The following is an 18,390-nucleotide window of genomic DNA, read 5'->3' as shown; positions in this document are numbered from 1 at the left end:
TCAGGGCCCAGGTGAAAAATCTATCTTAATCACCTAGTCACTTTTCTCCGAGCGCCTGAACAAAGAGACCCGCGGCACAGGCATGAGTCTGAGCAGAATTCTGATTTCGTGGAGCGACAAGTCCTACTGGATGCAATCCGAGCCGGGCTGTAGGGTAATCAGGCCTGCCTCCCACAGCAATGGCCTGCACAGTGCTAGGAGACGCGACCTCTGGGGGTCCCAGTTTGCCCACAAATAATGTGGACCAATTTTATCTTGAAGGTTCCTGTCAGGTTTTTGAATATGAATTAAAAAATAATTGTTAAAGAGAGCATTAGGTAATAAAAACAATGTTCTTATTATCCTATATTTAAATTTTTTGTCTAACATTAATGTCTTAAGTTAGCACTTTAAGATTAGAGTCCTTTATTCTCAACTTCATGAAGATGGATAGCCACTAACTCAAGCATATAGTGAAAAACAGACCCCTCTATCTGGGAATAAGCTAAAATAATGTACATCTGTGTTGGAGGCGAAAAAACCCAAGCCTCTATTGTCTTTTTAGATTTTAAATGCTTGTTTATTTACTCTCCCTTTCCTCCACCAAACCACGCATGCACATTCCTTGTGTCAATAATATCAGAAGCAAATGCAAATAGCATTGAAGATGCTCTGTATATGCTGAGTGAATTAAATAACAAGCAAATATCCAAACAACATAATTTCATGTTACCAGATGGTCTTTGATCGAGTCAAATAAGCTCCAACTGAGGAAGGCAGTTCTTGTGATTATAAACTCTTATCAGTTCTTTTATATGTATCCTTTTTATTCAGTTGTTCATATAGAAAATAATACAATAAACAATAGTACAAGAATAAACTCTGTATTTTGCGTACTCACGACGGCAAGCCTACTCTTGACCCACCCTGTATATGTCAATGATTCTTCCCTGCCGTTACTGTTGGTTTTCACCAGCACCATCAAAGGTCACTGAGTATATTTTAAAGTTAAAAAGACATGACATGTGTAAACTTATATCTTATTTTTCATAGCTCCTTGCTGCTCTTCCTACCACTTCCCAAACCTGTACAAGTCTCTGTTGCTTTCACTTTTCAAAACAATGGCTTGTGATGTGATGTGGGATCCGAGGTGCGAGAGCCGGTCTGGATTAGCAGAGAATCTCATGTTTTTATATAGAAATAGGTCATCTATTGGTAGGAAATATACATATATATATTTATATATATATAAAAATATAAATATAAATATAAATATATAATTTATTTATTTTTTTGCTGTGGAATCCAAGCTGAGGTGAAGGACAAATGACAAAAATCAACACAGAATCCTTTATTATTTTCTTTTTCAGGAAATTTTATTGCTTTGTTCATACTGCTTTGTGGAGTTGCTTGGGCAAATCCCCACCGTTAGACAGGCTGATGACTTCTCCTAATACCGTCATATTTATGTGGCTGGAAGGGCTGCCGGCTGGCTTCATTCCCCGGGAAGTAACTCTTGGCTAGTTCTGGCAGGGACTTTATAAGCTCACAGGCTTTATCAAATCTGTGAAACCAAGTGTGATTTACAGTTAGAGTTGAGGCAAAGAAACATGCAGCAGTTGGATTCTAAAATCTGTAGCTTCTTTCCTGAAGTGGTAGAGGGAATTTGAGTCAGAAGCTGACAAATAAGACCGATTTCAGCTTATCTTGAAAATTTCCAGACTTATTCATAAATTTGACAGGATTGCTATCGAAGAGAAACACTTTGAAATGATAAAAGGTAAACACTTGGTGTGAGATGCGGGGATGTGGATCCCTGAGGTGGCTGGGCTTGGTGCAGAGGGCCTGGTGATAATAGAATATAATGCTACTTCCTCTCTCTCTTATGTCATTTAAAATGCCTGTGGAAGGGTGGATAGGGTGGGAACTACTCAGTTCAAAATATACTTCGAATTTAAAAAATTAAGGCAGGGAATAAGGGAAAGTCGAATGGGAAATAATGAGGATTTTTTTTATATATACAAAAATGTTCAAAAAAAATGTTCAGGAGAACAAAATGGACATAGGTTCTATTTTTATTATTTTTCTGAGTAGTAAATAATTAGGAAATAGGAGTTGAAAATAAGGTGGTATCACCCATTCTACTGGTGAAATTAAGTGAAGTGGAAGATGGAATTTTTCATGATTATCCTATCTGATAGTTGACATTATTATGAAGAAACTGTTTAAATTATCTTGGAAAGAATCTTACAATTGCCAAAGAAAATGATAGATTGATCTTAATTTTTAAGCAATAAGAAACTTTATTTTCCACTCTTCAGTAGGCCCATTATTTTGAAAAAAAAAAAAAAAAAAAAAATCTATCTACCGAAAGACAACTTCATTCACTAATAATATATTCTCTTTCATACTTCCATTAATAGAACCTTGGTCAGAACCAAGTTTCTGCTTGGCTAACCTCTGGCCAGCTTATACAAAGCAATTCCAGTTTTGCCATGCTGAATTAAAATAATTTCTGCCTAAAGCAAGACCTGTTATGTCTGCTACCCTGTGCAGTCTTCCCAAGAGTAAGTGTGTGTTTAGACGTGTGCATGTGTGTGTGCACGCATGCACATGCACGGTGGTGTCATTTTGAAATGCCAAATGTTGTTGGAGAAGCCTGTTCATCACCTTCAAGGATATATAAGTCACTTAAAATCCATGTTGAAAACATTGAACATCGGAATTATGTTAAATTATTTCCATGGGAATAATTAATCAACATAGGAATAAGTTATCTATTTCAAAGTACTCTCAAGCAAAGCATTTAACAAATATTAAATGAATAATTATGGTAGAAAGCAATTTCACAGAGTACTGTGGATCAAATAGGGAGCAGTTTCTGTCAGGAGAGAGACAAGGCAAAGAAAAATGGACCCTTCCATCAGCAATTTGTAGACAATTGAGACAAAATGAAGAATGAAGAGGCCTGCTCCATGTAGAACAACAAAAAAGAATCTTAAGAATCTTGGATCCATTTTTGGTGCTGAAATGTTCAAAGAAATACTTGGACAAGGAGAGGGGAACCTATGCTTGGTGGCTTTCCTGACACGCCTGTGTTCTCAATGCTCAGCATGTACAGACTTCCCTGGAGCCCAGAGAGAGGGCATCCGTGCGAGGTGGGTGGGCCAGGAGAGGCACCAGACTTTGTTGTCATATTTAGCCTGATAGCTAACACATCTCCAACACTGACTTTCACCCCATGGCACACCTTTGAGGGTGAGATGGCAAAGCATTTTTCTTTCTGACATTTTAATTTTCACTTCTCCCAAGGAACCCAGCCATATTTTTTAAGCGGGTACAACACATAGTACTTAATTTATGCATTTAAGTAAGCAGATCTGACAGAACAGTGAAAGCTGCATAAGGTTTATATAGCAAATTGCTACTTCTTGAACTTTGAAATTTGCATGCATAGTAAGTTAGGAGTTTGCTAATTAACTCTGCACATGCCCAGAAGTAGACACAAATATTGTTTCTTGTCACTGAAAATGTGCTTAAATTATGCCAGACAAAATATACCTTCAGGTGATATATCCAGGTTAGAAAATATTACATATATTAATATTTTTAGTTTTAGCTTCACAGTTTCACTTTTTTTCACTCTTTGGCACAGTTGTCCTGAGACTTTTTTTTTTTTTTGGTGGTTGTCATCCTTGTAGGATAACACAGCTTTAACCTATACAATTTTCTTTAGGTGAAACATTGCAATGAGTATGCTTCTTGTAGACAAAATATTAGATGTTTTGCCTATTGGATATATGTAAAATCCCAGAACCTTAGAATAAAAAGTATAGCTCACTAGTGTGGCTCAGTGGTTGAGCGTTGACCCATGCACCAAGAGGTCGCCAGTTTGATTCCTGGTCAGGGCACATGCCCGGGTTGTGGGCCTGATCCTCAGTGGGGGCCATGGAGGAGGCGGCCAGTTGATATTCTCTCTTATCGCTATTTCTATCTCTCCCTCTCCCTCCCTCTCTCTCTAAAAATCAATAAAGAAAAAAAAAAAAGAGTAAGAAGTATAATATTTAGGTGTGAGCTAAGTTACTGAAACAAAGAAATCATAAATACCAGGACTCAAACAAGGCAGAAGTTTATTTTGTTCCACATAATAATCCGAAGGTGAGCAGTTCGGGCTTGTGGAGAAAGCTCTGCTCATGACAGTCATTCAGTAACCCAGGTTCCTTCCATCTTGTGGCTCCATCATCTTTCAGGGTGTTGTCTATATCTGGGTCACTGCCAAGTTGGAAAGAGAAAATAGAAGGCAAGGTGAGGTGATTTTCTTTTTAAAATGATAATACCAAAATTGGCTACAACACTTCTGCTCACATCCCTTTAGTTATAACTCTGACATATGATTAGGAAGGTGCCATAGGCAGTGAAGGCTGCCAGAAATTCTACGATAGGATTATACCTCTCACTCTGACTGTCTGGCAAATTCACAGAAATAGGTAGATTAGTTGGATATGAGGGGAAACTCCTTGAGCTTTTCTACACCTTTTCTCTCGAGTTATAAAAAATTGATTTAAAAAGTTAAGCTGTTTAAGAAACTTAAAATAGCTTTCTCTTGATCTAGGAATCATGTGAATTAATATGACATTCATATAGATTAGATATAGTTATAGGTTCTTTTTATTTTCTTTTTAATATATATTTTTTTATCCCCACCTGAGGACATTTTTTTTTTTTTGCATTTATCTTCAGATAGAGCAGAGGAAGAGAGGGAGGAAGAGAGAGAGAAACATCGATGTGAGAGAGACACATTGAGTGGTTGCCACCCATATGACCCCAACCGGGGCTGGGCACCAAACCCGGGACTCTCTGGTTTGTGGGCAAACACTCTAACCACTGAACAAAACCGGCCAGGGCAAGTACTTTTTAGTTTCTGTTTATTTTGAAAAGAATTAGAAGAGGCCAACTACAAAATTTTTTCACATAACTGATAAGTCTGAATTCTCCTAATGACCCCATAAAAGGATGCATATATTTGTTAAATGAATGTTATTTATTTTACACTTCCTGTGAGCCTGTCATTGTGCTAAGCACAAGGAAAGGTACAAGGGGGTAATTACAGGCCTCAAAGGTCAAGGTGGCCAAGAGTCCTAGGTCCAGTTATTCTGAGACATTATAAAACGAAGGTATGGATTGTTCTCCTCTCTGACTTCCTTTGTGTTTTTATTTATTTTATTTTTTTATTTTTATTTTAGAGAGAGAAGAAGGGAGAGGGAGAGAGATAGAAACATCGATGAGAGAGAACATTGATTGGCTGCTTGCTGTATGCCCCTCACTGGGGATGGAGTCCACAACCTGGGAATTGAACTGGTGACCTCTTAGTGCATGGGTCAGCGCTCAACCACTGAGCCACCCAAGCTGGGCTCTCTGATCTCCTTTGTACCACTGGACGTAGTATTCCTAAATCTTCCACATTACCTGAAAGAGACAATAGTTTGGAGTCTTCCTATTCCCTAATTAGTTCAAAATGTTTTATGATAATTCGTATGTATCAGGCACCGTGTAAGAGTCTGGAGAAACAATGGTGGAGAAGACTGTACCTGCCCTCATGAAACTATGTTGCGTATCAGTGTACTCAATCACTGATCTCAGAGTGGTCATGTACTATGTTTGCTAAGTTTCTCATTCAGCAGTTGTAGCAGACACTACGTTATAACCATAGTACTCCTCCAGTTGTTTGGCATTCAAATGGGGGCCTCATACTCTGCTATTGGTTCAAAACCATGCTGATTCAGCCTGAACAAGAAGCAGAGGATCTGAGCTCTAGGAAATATCCTGGGGTCCATGCTATAAGGGAGTGTCCCTTCTCTCAGAAGCTTCCCACATGGTTTTTATGGGCAGTTTGGAGAATTCCATTGATGCATGTCATCTAATTCTGTTTCAGCACTTCTTCAACCTCTGTCTTGCTGGTGCAGGACAGATGGTGGGTTTGCTGAGTGTTACTGATGGGAACCTGAGAACTCACTCAGTGGTTTGTAGCTGTGATGACCCCATTACTTGCTCTTCCCCTAGTGTTCCTCAGTCTGATACCATCTTTAGGTTTAGCTTCCAAAAGAATTCCAATATTTAGAGCATTTTTTTCTTCACACAAAATAAGTAGAATCACTTGTTTCCTTCCATCAATCTATCCCTTCGTCTTGAATTCATCTTAAAAGCACTTTTAACCTCCTACTGCATTTATATATTCTTTCCAAAAAGTGACTGTAATTAATCTCCTCATGATGGTTCAACGTGTATCTAAAAGAAAAACTAGCACACATCCATCAATTATTTGAAGATGTTCTCCCAGCTGGAGAGCCGATCAATTTAAGGACTTTCACTTATTTTTCTGTGCACGGAGACTATGAACTTTTCATTGCATTTTAATTCATGTTTCCCCCTTTTATTGTCACATTACCTGTCAAATATGAACTTTGTATCCAAAGGTTCCTTTTCCTTATATAGCAATGTGGATATTTTGTTAGCTATTTCTCTTTCCTCTCACATTATTTCCCTCTAAAGATACTGTATAAAATGGCATTTTGACTTTATTCATTTTATAACAGATATAGTGTTACATTGAGAGAAAATAAGAGTCTTCTTTCTGAAGCTTCTTTTAGAGAACATTGAAAATATATTGAGAATCTATTTGCTTGGCTTTCACACCCCCACCCCCAAATATGAACATTCTGAAGTTAAAGCTGTCCCCGAGGACAGATGACATTTGATCTGAGTAATAGCTATGGTACTCAGGCGAGAATGTTCTTTCTATGGGCCTTCAAAGCTAGAAGCTCAGAAAATCCATTAAAGCTAGAGTTAGAGCAGAAATAAAGGTGATGACATAGCCATTTGAGGTGAGAAAGGTGAGCTTCCTCAGAAGGTTTGGAGAAAGTGCATAATGGAAACAATTTCGGAGCCAGCTGCCTAACTCCGAGCTCTCGAGGATGAAAGGCAATGTGCCCTGATTAAACCCTTATGATGTTCTCACCGTCCCTGCTCTGTCTCCTGTGTAAACACCCCTCTCTGATGCCGCTCTCATTCCGTGGGTCTGATTGAACTCTGCTGCTATAGGGGCTGCTTTACATGGCCTTTCAGAACAAAGGCCAATGAGCACCGATGTGAATGGCTCCTTTTCCCCAGAGGACAACATGGAAGGAGAAAACAATATTCCTCACTGTTGCCACATAGTGTGGAGGGTTTATATACACTTGTAGAATGGCTGTACAAGTGTGAAATTCTGTTAGAACTCATGAAGCCTCTTTTACCCTGGGCTTCCAGACTCCTTGACAGTTTTAGCTGAACAAGATCTCCAACCAACCTCAACAACCTACGTGCTCCATCAGCCCCAGCATTTAGACTCTTCTGCACTGAGCACAGGGATATCTTGTGTTATATTTCTTATTCCAGACAACCAGGATCATCCATCTTTGGGGGTTACTGTTGGTAGTCTTGTCACTCAGACTCAGCAGCAGGCAAGAAGTCTCCTTGGTAATATTTCATTCCTTAACAAGAACCATTCTGTTACCTCGTTTGACTGTTAAAACCCATAGAGGTTCTTGTCTTGTTAAATATAATTCTGTTGCAATTACTGTCAAATATTGAATTAAAAGTGGTTAGCTCATTAACAGCTCCCCCCAACAATTGATTAAAAAGTTTTATTTTTTTTTTTAAATAAGAACATGGTTGGCATTTACTTATGAACTGGCTTCTCATCTTTGAAATCTGATTATAGTCACTACGAATGCTCATTTTTTACTTGGACCCTGAATTCCCAGGGCATGAAAGGGGCATCGAGTGGGAGCAGATGGATGTGGCATGGGACCAGTCCAAGGCCGAGGCCAGGCAGGGCGAGAGCTAGTGAAGATGTGGGGTGCGTCAGACCTGTCTCCAGCCTCAGGGGGGCCCATCAGGAGGTGAGAGGGTGGGCTTCCTGATGCGGGGGGCAGTCTGGGAAACTGGGGGATACAGGAACAGGTGACACTGGAAAATACAAGGCAGGTGGGCGGTGGTTCCGAGCAGCACCCCTGCAGACAGAGGGACGTGGTCACTGGGTTGGACTTCGGGTGAAAGATGGCCAGATCACAGCAGGACCCTGTCTTGGAAGGAGGAGGAGTCAACTAGGCAGACGACTTCAAAGGTAATAAAATGGCAATGAAAACGCTGTCCTGTGATCCATTTTCACCATAGCATCTGGAGTGATCCTTTAAAAACTCTAAAGCAGATCACACCTAAACTTTTCAGTGGCTTCTTAAACCAGGGCTGCTTATTCTCAGAAGCGCCAAGGAATCACCCAAGGGACCCTGTGAAAATGAAGATTCTGGTTTGGGGGTTTGGGGTGGCACCCGAGCTTCTCCATTTTCAACATGCTCCCAGGCCAGGCCTGAACCACATGTTGAGTCGCAAGAACTTGAGTGCAACCGAAATTGTTCAGCCTCCCTTCCCCGATCTGTCTGTTTGTGTCCACATTCCAGCCGCACTCACTTTGCAGCCTCAGGCTTTGCAGTTTGTTTCCTGTCTGTGGAAGGCCAGTTGCCCACCTGTGACTTCTGCTCTGAGCTGAAATGTCACCTCCTCAGAGTGACTTCCCCTGACCACCCTGCCCAAAGCAGCCCCTGCCGTCCCATCGATTCTCCTTCAGAGTAACTGTTTCTTCCATCATAGCTGACCTTAATCTATAATTGTTTATGTATTTGTTCCATTGTTTCTTGTATGTGCCCCAGTTAGATATAAACTTCCAGGAAGGCAGGAAGCATCATTCATGTCTTCCACTGTATCATTAAGTTCCACTTATGTGCTGGACACTGTGCTAAATGCTTTACATTTATCTCATTTATTCCCAGCATCAATCTGTAAGTTAGATCTTTTTAATCACTAGTTTACAGACAAGATAATAGACATCCTTTAAAAACATCAAGCAGAGACTTCAAACATTTGGGCAAAACAGAGATGCAGAAGAGGAGTGATTGCCTGTGCTGCCTCTAACTGCCTGCGTTTCACCTGCAGGTGGAGCTGTTCCCATCAGATGGTCTCTACCATCTCCACGTGGTTCTGTGGGTGCACTGCCCAAAGGGGGATAACGATTCTATTCTTTGATCCTTCCTTGCACAGTTGAGCTAGTCTGATGCCAAAGGCAATCGCTAGATACAAAGGCAGAACTAAGAGAAATTCAATAAGAAAAGTAACTAGAGTTTATCAACATTACCCAAACTACCACCAGCTGCTGTGTATTGTGCTCCAACCCCAGGGTGCATGCTTTCAAAATAAGATCAGTTAAAACAACTAGAAAGATATTGCTATTCCTGGGGCAAAGGTGTAGCATACCTCCGATGGGTCAGCGTTCCTCTGAACCATCTCTGTGGTCAGTAACCAGGAGCAGGAGTGCTCTGGCCCAGCTCTTTTTCACCTTTCTGTAAATAGAAACTCCTGGTAAGAGTGCACATTGGCAGTATTTGGCAACTGAGGCCCATACATGGCCTTTGCAGGCAAGCCAGGGCATCTGGAACCCTCCATCAGGGAGGACATTTCAGGGTTGACATTAAGGATTCAGTTTCCATTGTCCTGGAGGATCCTGCAAGGGGGCAGATGAGGTTACTTAAGTAATTCTGTGTACAAGTAAACATTTCATTTGTTATTGTGGAGGGAAGAAAAGAACAGTGGGAGATTTGGGGCTCTGATTCTAAAGTCCCTTCAAATACTGGCTTAGTTGCCGACCCTCCTTGAAGGCGAAGTGCAAAGGGGGCCTGCCTGCCTGTGTGCTTGTTACTTGTGATGGATTGCAGTCTAGCTGCGGGGCGGAGAGCTCAAACCCCCGGGGTCAAACCGCTGCAGTTTACAAAGAGGGTGAGGCTTCAAAAATGTTATAGGCAGACCCAGTGAGAATTTCAGGTACCGTCTTCGGGATCCCTTACCGGTCCTCCGCCCTCTTGCCTCCCCCAGATGTAAAGCATCACGCCAAATTGCACTCCTCTCTCATGCCCTTCCATACGCACACTTGAGCTGAATATGAAAATTGGTCTCTAATTGTTGGATACAAGCTTGACTAGCTTGGAATTAACAGCTAAAGCTGTATTCATTAATCTGAGCAGGGAAGAGCAGGCCGACTGTCACAACACGGCTCAGTTCAGCAGTCATGCAAAGCAGACGAGGGAACAGGGGCGCTTTGAGCTGCAGCAGCCATCTCCACCGGCCCATCCAGCAGCGCGCAGAGGCCAGGCAGCCAGCCACGGGAGCGCCCGGAGATGGATGGCGTACCTCGAGCCCACCGTCCCAGGGGCATCCCAGCAATGATCGATGGTTATCCACAGCAATTAAACTTCAGAGCTTTTAAATGTCATTCCTGAATGGAACGCCATCTCATAAAGGTGTTGTTTAACATTTATCAAACATGTGGATGGAGTGGGGTGGGGGTGGGGTGTAGGGTCCTTCTTTGGGGAAATATGAACAAATGTTACAGCTTTTGAAGGGAGAAAACCATGAGAATACAGTTGGATATTAGTCTAATCTGTTTTCTTTGAAATAAACTAGAGCAGAATCCTTTTTGGACACCAAGTTTTTAAAAAAATGTTGGCATTTAGTGGGAGTGTGGTGGAATGAATATGTAACAAAGGGTCGGGAGAAGCAGTTTGAAATCATTGCTTTTTCACTTAAAATGATGCACCTCAGGTAAGTCATTACCACCTGAAAAAAAATGGGAGAAATAGACAGGAATGGAGGTTCCCCACCTTCAAGAGCTTATAAAACAGCAGTGATGGGGGCCCACCCAATCCAATGAGTCTGGGCTGGGGTGGGGCATATCTATATTTGTGAAATCTCCCCAGGTGATTGAAATGTACAGTGAAAACAGAAAAGTACTTGATAGCCTTTATGTTTCTTTGGCCGTACATTCTCATGATTTTTCCTTGTTATGGGGGTATTCCCAAAGTAAAGAACACTTGTGAATTAAAGAATTCCCAAACCAAAGCAAAACACAACTTTCCATAAAAATAATATATGGTGTTGAGGGAAAATGATATAGCAGGGTGTGTGTGTGTGTGTGTGTGCGCGCGCGTATATTTGTATTTCTTTATTCATTTAACCAGATATTGAGTAACTCTTGGCAATTCTTGTCAACCTCAAAGCTGAAGTAAGAAGGCTGGGTTTACCTGTGTATGGAGTAGTCAGGACCTTAAATGTAGAAGTGTGTTGTATGAATACCAGCTGTTGGAGCAAAGTTCTTTGAATATCACAAAATGCTGATGAAGTATTGGATCCTCGTCCCTACATTTTGGCCTTCACTTCTGTTTATTCTTCTGTCCTGTTTTGAGTTAGGTGGTGGCATGATGTATTTGAGATATTAAAAGATGCTTTTAAATGTCTGCTCCCTGAGTTCTTGCCCCCTCCCCCACTACTGCATTCAAGCAGAGAGTTGGCCTCAAGGGGCACATTAGTAACACCAAAAGCCGCACACAGGTTTACGTTCCTCAGAACCAGTCCCTTGAAGGACATGGTTCTGATGGAGAGAATGCCTTACAGATTATGGAACTCTTCAAGGTGCAATGAAGGGGAACAGAGGAAAGAAGGAGCAGTGAGAATATAGACCCAGGAGACAGGGACCTGGGCTGTGTTTGTAGAATGCTGGGAGACAGGACACCATGAGCAGGTGCGTGAGAACTAAGGGCAAAGGTGATGTAGCCCCCTTTCCTGATGGAGACCCCCCTTCGCAGTGGAAAAGCCCAGAGAGGGGATGGCTGTGGGCCTGTCTAAAAGGACATGTCAGGACAGCTCATCAGAGATCCCACTTGTCTGCAGGTGACAGGAAGAGCCACCAGAGCTGAAGGGGGCCCAGGGACAGCGTAGTGATTGTTTGGGCTGATGGCAGAGCACCAGAATGGATGATGGATGGTCAGAAACATGAGGGACATAGACCAGATAGGCCACCCCTGTGCCTTGCCTATGCAAGCTCCAAGGAACAAATAAAATGGGACTGTGTGACGGAATAGGGTCTCAGATATAATTAAGTCATTCTTTAAAACCCATTGGAGATATAAACTCTTATGGGATCTCCTTTTGATAGAAGTAAAAGATAAAAATGAATCTTGTAGTGTGTTTGACAAATAAATATAATCATGTATGATTAATTCAGCAGTCAGAATTCTATGGAGTGTTCAAATGGATTCCCATTTAGAAGTCCTCACTCTGCTCAGAGAATTCTGTTGCTTTAGATGAAAGGCAAACAGGTAGAGAAGCAGACCTGTAAGAGATAATTCCATTTGCAAGAGAAGAAGTCTAATCTATTTTCATGCCAAAGTGTAAAGGACTTTTCACTTTTTTCATCACTTCATTAATCTACTTTCAAAAGGGAGGGTCTGTGCTGAAAACAGAGGTTACTCACATTTCAAACAAACTCCTTCTGCACCATGAGTGAGCAGAGCACTCAACTGTTAGACTGTGTTGCTTTTCTACCAGCAAGAGACAAGTACAATGAAGGTCATGCTACTTAATCTTACATAGGAATAGATGTATGTAGTTGGGGTTGGAGAAGGAATTGTTTTGGAAATGGCAAAAAAAAAAAAAAAAAAGAGAGATGTTGTGCAGTGAATATCCAGGTAGAGTTTGAAATAACAAGAGCAGTTCAATACTATTTCCATCTTGTTTTAACTTACAGAATGAAACATTCCATGGTAAATCATGAGAAATAGCTGGTTATGTATACCAAACAGCTTTCTGTAACATAACAGAGGGGTTTGGAATGGCTGGAAATACTTCCACCCCAGGAATTTCCAGGACATCTGGTAAGTCAACAACATTATCACAAACATTATGGCCAACAATGTGAGTTCTTGCAACAATGTATTCATTTTCCAAATGTTCCAGCTGAGAAAGCCACACAGAACATTCCCACCATCTAGCAGATGGCTAATGGGGGAGCCAATATTTTCTGCAGAAACCAAAGTTTCTTCTTCTAACATTAGACAGTTTCAGCAGAGAGAACAAATAAGCATTTGTTTTTCTATTCTATTAGCTCACACTCATAAAGAGACAGTATTACAGACTATTAATTTAAAAGTGCATAGGAAAATGAGTTTTTCTTTGAAATTACAGAACTAAGATTTTAGATTCAGAAGTGTTTAATGGTAGAAACAAGGTCTACTGCTTTATTATCTAGCATGAGATGGAGGCATTAGGGAACACTTTGGGTCTGTATTTATTAATTTTATTATTGATTTGTAGGGGGAAATGATTGGAAATTAGTTTTCTCTGATTTACAACTGATTTATAAAATGCAGAGATTGTGAATGGGGATTTTATTTTCATAGAAAATGAAACGAAATGAACAAGGTTCAGTTGCCACACTTATTTTAGGGACAAGTGGGAGGAGTTGGCAAACAAAAGATAAAACATGTCATTTGAATAATACAGAGTCAAAACAACTAGTTTCACAAACTACATTTACTGTGCTAGGAAAGTGGGTCGATTTGCCTTAAAATATTTTACCGTCAAGTGTTATTATCAAGCATTCAAAGAAATGTACATGTTACATTTAACGAATGTAACACATACTTCAGAGAGTAGGAGCTTGTTATAGATAGATGGTTTCATTTGTTTGTTTTTGTTTTGTTTTCTAAGCTGTTTAGGGGACCAAATTGAAATGTCCACTTTTGCAGTAATGAGAGTTTTTATGTCTCTGCTGCATGACTAAATCCCTTTCATTCTTAAATTAATTTTGATGCTGCCATGCAAAAAATACTGACATGTAAAATTACACCTATTTATATAACTAGGTAACTCACCCTTTCAATCAATATTAAAGTACCTGTATACCTACTGTATAAGAAAAAATGGTAGGCTCTGCTGGAGACACAAGAAATGTACATGGAAGTTAATGATGCAAAGACATGCTTAATATCAGTAAGTTATCAATCATACCTGCCTCCCTTCTTTACATAAATGGGTATTTTAGCTGAAACACCCATTTGGTGGTTGCAAGGAATCTGGCTTTCTGAAGCCCATGCAGGCTGGTGTCCAAAACGTTGTTCAAGGTGACTCACAGATGAAAATCAGCTCTTCCTAAGTAGAGTGTGGTTCAGCAATCAAGAGAGCCAGCCAGGCCAGTGTGGCTCAGTGGCTGTGTGTCAACTCATGCACCAAGAGGTTGCCTGTTTGATTCCCAGTCAGGACACATGCCCAGGTCATAAGCCCAATCCTCAGTGGGGGACATGCAGGAGGCGGCCAATTGAGATTCTCTCCTATCAATGTTTCTGCTTCTCTCTCCCTTTCCCTTCTTCTTTCTCTAGAAGCAATAAGAGAGAAGCAAACACTTGTAAAGAGTTTCTTTATTAGTGTGGTAGGTGCATGCCCAATCTCCTTTGTCAAAGATACCCAGCTCCTAATCCCCATAGCCTATGAATATTACACATCAAAATGACATTGCAGGAGTGACCCAGTTAAGGTTCCTGACATGGAAAGATTATCGTGGGTTTTCTGGGTAAGCTCAATGTTATCACAAGGATCCTTTTAAAAAGAAAGCATGAGGGTCAGAATCAGTAGAGATACCACAGTGGAAGCAGAATGCAGAGTGATGTGCTTTGAAGATGAAGGAAGGGGCCACAACCCAAGGAAGGTAGGCTACCTGCAGAAACTTTCACATTGGCCTTATAGCCTGTACCTTGAATCCTAAAATCATACATGCCTTCCTTCTATTTACTTTTTTAAAAATCCTCATCCAGGTATACTGTTCTAATGATTTTTTATTTTTTTTATTTTTTAGGTAGAGTGGGAGGGAGGGAGGGAGGGAGGAAGAGAGAAAGAGAAAGGAAGAGAGAAACATTGATGTGAGAAAGACACATCAATTGGGTTCCTCCTGGTCAGGGCCCGGGATCCAGCCTGAAACCTAGGTACGTGCCTTTGACTAGGTACATGACTCTGGTCTGAGGGCGGATGCTCTAACTGTTGAGCTAAACCAGCCAGGGCTCTCTTTGTCTTTCTCACATCAATGTTTCTCTCTTCCTTTCTCTTTCTCTCTTCCTCCCTCCCTCTCTCCCTCCCTCCCTCCCACTCTACCTAAAAAATAAAAAAAATAAAAAATCATTAGAACAGTATACCTGGATGAGGATTTTTTAAAAAGTAAAAAGAAGGAAGGCATGTATGATTTTAGGATTCAAGGTACAGGTTATAAGGCCAATGTAAACAATATATATATTGTTTTTTTATTTTCCCTGTATAGAGAGTTCAGTCTTTCTAGTTCCTGGAACTATTTACTGTTGATGCTAATATTTTTGCAAAACCCGTGTGGCTACCCTTTGAGGGCTGTAATTGTACTAACACTTTATTCTAGTTTTTAGTAGTCTGAAACTTTTCTGAGAGGACTGAGTATACCCAAAAAGAACCCCCATCAATTCCGTGAAGTTCCAGTTGGACAACTGAAGTACCTTTGTGCGGTTCTTACACTGTCAACAAACACGACTCATCTTGCTAGCCACTTGAGAAAGGCCAACATACTTGTGAGTTGTTCAAGATCCACAGTGTGCCTTCTTCACGGTTACAGTAACTTGATGGGACTTGAAATCCAGCTGACCTTTCGTAGGCGTCTCCGAGTGGGACGCGGACCCGAGGGTCCTGAGAAGGCAGGCACACTCCACTTACATTTCCCAGCTGCCTTTCATCTCTCTCCGGCACGTGTTCCTGAGGATGTTAAACAAAGCAACCGTCCAGAAGTTACAAGGAGCCCTAATCAAACGTATGAACTTATACAAAACTGAGACATGAATGCATAAGGTAGGGGGAAATATGTTGAAAATGTAATTTTTTGTGTTTTGTTGGTTTCATCTGTTTTTGACAGCTGAGAGTGTGCATCCCTGTGACTGAGACTTAGATTGCTTTTATTGTCTAAATAAGCACCAATGTGCTTCTGAATCAGAGGGAAAAGTCTGTAATTCTGTAAAGCAAGGCAGGCCACGATCCAGGCCTGTGGCTGCTGGCTTGGGCTGGGTTTCTCAAGGCCGAAGAGAAGCTTCTGGTGCCAGTAGTTGAGACTGGTTATCAGACAGCAACCCCAAGGCACTGCCGCCCCAGAGGACAGTGCGATGCTCTGATCACACCCCATTACTCTGCAATGTTGCTAATGAGCCAAGTGTCCAAAAGGGAGCGCTCCCTTTAAGTACATGTGATTTCATACTCACCCAAATGACCTGAAATTGTGCTTACAAATGGGTTGTACTTAAGTGGCTCAACTGCCCAAGGAGCCGGTCACTTGATCCTCCTCATCCTAGAGATGTTAATGACTCATTGTTCCAAGAATAGTTTGTAAAACATGGGTGAGAGATGCTTTAAAACAGTCTTACTTAAAAACATTCTCCAGAGGTAGATTTTTAGGAGGAAGTCATTCAAGTTCCAGTTGCTAGGCACCTATTCAATTTAAAAGTCAACGGATATTTATTGAGCTTCTACTATTGTGCCAGGTGCTGGGATACGATGGTGAACAAGACCGAAAGGGGCCCTGTCTTTCTGGAGCAGACTTTCCAATGTGGGAGACCAAACACACACACACACACACACACACACACACACACACACACACCAGGACACGCATAAATAAATTGATTGGAAAGTTGTATTTAAGGCCCATGGAAGAAACCAAACAAGAGGCTAGGATTAAAAATCTCAGGCAAATAATCAAACAAAAAGTAATAACCCTCAGCCTAATTTGGGCAATTTAAGAAAAGATCTCAATGAAAGAGTGCCTCTGTGTTGTGATCTAAAAGAAAAGGACTTAGTCATGAAAAGATTGGAGTGGACAAGATGAGAGCCTTCCATGCAAAGGTAATAGCTCGAGAGTTGTGTCCAGGGACTGAAATGGGCCCGAATGTGCAGTGTATAGGAGAAAGAAAGAGTGATACATCATGGGCACATTGTCTGATCAGGCTGGGACTTCTTAGCCATGAGATGTTTGAGTACAAAACCACTGGGAGTCTTTAAGTAGGGGGAGATATGTTCGGACTTGTGTTCTGGAAGGCATGACTATTTTCTCTGCATTGCTAAATATATTTGACATATTGATAAAACTCAAAGTCTCGACAAAACCAACACTGTTCTAAGTTCACAAAGTTCAAAACTTTCTTTCTCTCCTACCATTCATTCTTACATGTTTATTGTGTCTGCTATGTGCTACATGGTAAATATGGACACACAGAGAAGGTAGGCTACTGTTTATGATGGAAGATCACACAAAAATGGACAATCTTCACACAGACAAGGCACACTTCTCCAGTCCCAAATTCAGCCACTCTAGGAGTTCGGAGAGAAACGAATCCTTGAATTTGGGTGGTGGTGGTGGGGTCACCAAAGCTGCCACTGGGGAGGTCGCTCTACTATCCCCCCCACTATCCCCACAGGATTGGAGGTCAGGTAGCGTATTTTAATACTTAAGTGCTTTGTATGCATGGTACAATCATATACATTGTACAGAAGTTATGTATTTTACTTTGTATATGTGTGGTTACAGACACGCAGGTTCAGAGTGATGAATTTCAGGTAACTGTATTGAGGGCCAGATGGCAGCTTGATCAAGTTATGGGAGTCTTTGTAACAAATTAGTGCCTAACTTCACCAGCAATGTTTTGAAATATTATCACACAAATGATATCATGAGTAGTAGGGAGATACAGGGGAATCAAAACTGTCTGTGATGTAGTGTGCAGGTGACGTTTTGAGTTGTACACTTAAAACCTGTGTGGTTTTACAAACCAATGTCACCCCAATAAAGTCGATTAAAAATGTTAAATTATATAGCATTAAAGAGTGAAGCTAAGAGTAGAACTTAAAAGAGAATGTAGCAGGAACATGAGTTTTAAGGAGATTGTTCATGACTTAAAATCTTTCTGTTATGTCAACTAGAAAACAACTTTCTATAAAGCTAATAGATGGGCTTCCCGCTATCATAGGGTAAAACATATGTGCCTGGGGCATAAAGACTTATTTTCACCTTTTATTCTTATCTTGGTAAAACAGCTCAGTGCCCATATCAGCCTTTGTCCAGCCGAGGTCTAGTGCTGCTGTATCCGCATTAAAGCCAGAAAGAGAGAGGGGCACCAGAGATGCTTTAACTGCCACAGGCATAAGCTATTATCTTCACCTGAGAAAAATTGCCTGATTTCTTCTCTTGATAAAACTAGACATGAGTTTAAAAACATTACTTAGAAACATAAACCTCAAATAACTACGTCCTTGCTTCTCTTCCTTTATCACTCACCAGCGCCTTTGAGAATTGGAAAGGAAAAAACTAACTACTTGTAATGAAATGCACTTAAAGAGGGAAAAATGTAAGATTTCATTTTTGACGCACAGTTGATAGAACCATTATCTCTGGAGAGCTTATTCAGGCGATAGCCTGAGATGCTGAAGCCAGCA

This window comes from Molossus molossus, unplaced genomic scaffold, assembly GCF_014108415.1.
Source record: "Molossus molossus isolate mMolMol1 unplaced genomic scaffold, mMolMol1.p scaffold_m16_p_9, whole genome shotgun sequence".
Classification (NCBI taxonomy): domain Eukaryota; kingdom Metazoa; phylum Chordata; class Mammalia; order Chiroptera; family Molossidae; genus Molossus; species Molossus molossus.
The sequence above is the reverse complement of the archived record's forward strand: the minus strand, read 5'-3'. Positions refer to the sequence as shown.